Source organism: Drosophila teissieri, chromosome 2L (genome assembly GCF_016746235.2).
Source record: "Drosophila teissieri strain GT53w chromosome 2L, Prin_Dtei_1.1, whole genome shotgun sequence".
In the NCBI taxonomy this organism is placed as follows: domain Eukaryota; kingdom Metazoa; phylum Arthropoda; class Insecta; order Diptera; family Drosophilidae; genus Drosophila; species Drosophila teissieri.
The window spans coordinates 11,874,337-11,876,873 of NC_053029.1; positions in this window are offsets into that span (position 1 = coordinate 11,874,337).

Here is a 2,537-nt window from a genome sequence, read left to right on the forward strand (position 1 = left end):
AAATATCAGTATTTTGATCAGAACATTCGAAATATTGGTCCAAATATGGAATGTCATATCTCGTTGAATTCGTAATTAATTTCCAATCAAACTGGTTTACCAAAAAAATGATTTTTTTCGATTTTTTTCCCAATTTTTGATGATATTTTTGGATTTTGGCCGAAAATTGATTTTTATTTTTTGCGATTTAAATATCAGTATTTGATCAGAACATTCGAAATATTGGTCCAAATATGAATGTCATATCTGTTGAATTCGTAATTAATTTCCAATCAAACTGTGTTTACCAAAAAAAATGATTTTTTTTCGATTTTTTTCCAATTTTTGATGATGATTTTGGATTTTGGCCGAAAATTGATTTTTTTTTTTTTGCGATTTAAATATCAGTATTTTGATCAGAACATTCGAAATATTGGTCCAAATATGGAATGTCATATCTCGTTGAATTCGTATTAAATTTCCAATCAAACTGTGTTTACCAAAAAAATTGATTTTTTTCGATTTTTTTTCCAATTTTGATGATGATTTTTGGATTTTGGCCGAAAATTGATTTTTTTTTTTTTGCGATTTAAATATCAGTATTTTGATCAGAACATTCGAAATATGGTCCAAATATGGAATGTCATATCTCGTTGAATTCGTAATTAAATTTCCAATCAAACTGTGTTTACCAAAAAAAATTGATTTTTTTCGATTTTTTTCCAATTTTTGATGATGATTTTTGGATTTTGGCGAAAATTGATTTTTTTTTTTTTTGCGATTTAAATATCAGTATTTTGATCAGAACATTCGAAATATTGGTCCAAATATGGAATGTCATATCTCGTTGAATTCGTAATTAATTTCCAATCAACTGTGTTTACCAAAAAAATTGATTTTTTTCGATTTTTTCCAATTTTGATGATGATTTTTGGATTTTGGCCGAAAATTGATTTTTTGTTTTTTGCGATTTAAATATCAGTATTTTGATCAGAACATTCGAAATATTGGTCCAAATATGGAATGTCATATCTCGTTGAATTCGTAATTAAATTTCCAATCAAACTGTGTTTACCAAAAAAAATGATTTTTTTTCGATTTTTTTCCAATTTTGATGATGATTTTTGGATTTTGGCCGAAAATTGATTTTTTATTTTTTTGCGATTTAAATATCAGTATTTTGATCAGAACATTCGAAATATTGGTCCAAATATGGAATGTCATATCTCGTTGAATTCGTAATTAAATTTCCAATCAAACTGTGTTTACCAAAAAAAATGATTTTTTTCGATTTTTTCCAATTTTTGATGATGATTTTTGGATTTTGGCCGAAAATTGATTTTTTGTTTTTGCGATTTAAATATCAGTATTTGATCAGAACATTCGAATATTGGTCCAAATATGGAATGTCATATCTCGTTGAATTCGTAATTAAATTTCCAATCAAACTGTGTTTACCAAAAAAATGATTTTTTTTCGATTTTTTTCCAATTTTTGATGATGATTTTTGGATTTTGGCCGAAAATTGATTTTTTGTTTTTTTGCGATTTAAATATCAGTATTTTGATCAGAACATTCGAAATATTGGTCCAAATATGGAATGTCATATCTCGTTGAATTCGTAATTAAATTTCCAATCAAACTGTGTTTACCAAAAAAATGATTTTTTTCGATTTTTTTCCAATTTTTGATGATGATTTTGGATTTTGGCCGAAAATTGATTTTTTATTTTTTGCGATTTAAATATCAGTATTTGATCAGAACATTCGAAATATTGGTCCAAATATGGAATGTCATATCTCGTTGAATTCGTAATTAAATTTCCAATCAAACTGTGTTTACCAAAAAAAATGATTTTTTTGATTTTTTTCCAATTTTTGATGATGATTTTGGATTTTGGCCGAAAATTGATTTTTTTTTTTTTGCGATTTAAATATCAGTATTTTGATCAGAACATTCGAAATATTGGTCCAAATATGGAATGTCATATCTCGTTGAATTCGTAATTAAATTTCCAATCAAACTGTGTTTACCAAAAAAATGATTTTTTTCGATTTTTTTCCAATTTTTGATGATGATTTTGGATTTTGGCCGAAAATTGATTTTTTTTTTTTTGCGATTTAAATATCAGTATTTTGATCAGAACATTCGAAATATTGGTCCAAATATGGAATGTCATATCTCGTTGAATTCGTAATTAAATTTCCAATCAAACTGTGTTTACCAAAAAAAATGATTTTTTTCGATTTTTTCCAATTTTTGATGATGATTTTTGGATTTTGGCCGAAAATTGATTTTTTTTTTTTTGCGATTTAAATATCAGTATTTTGAGCAGAACATTCGAAATATTGGTCCAAATATGGAATGTCATATCTCGTTGAATTCGTAATTAAATTTCCAATCAAACTGTGTTTACCAAAAAAAATTGATTTTTTTTCGATTTTTTTCCAATTTTTGATGATGATTTTGGATTTTGGCCGAAAATGGATTTTTTGTTTTTTTGCGATTTAAATATCAGTATTTTGATCAGAACATTCGAAATATTGGTCCAAATATGG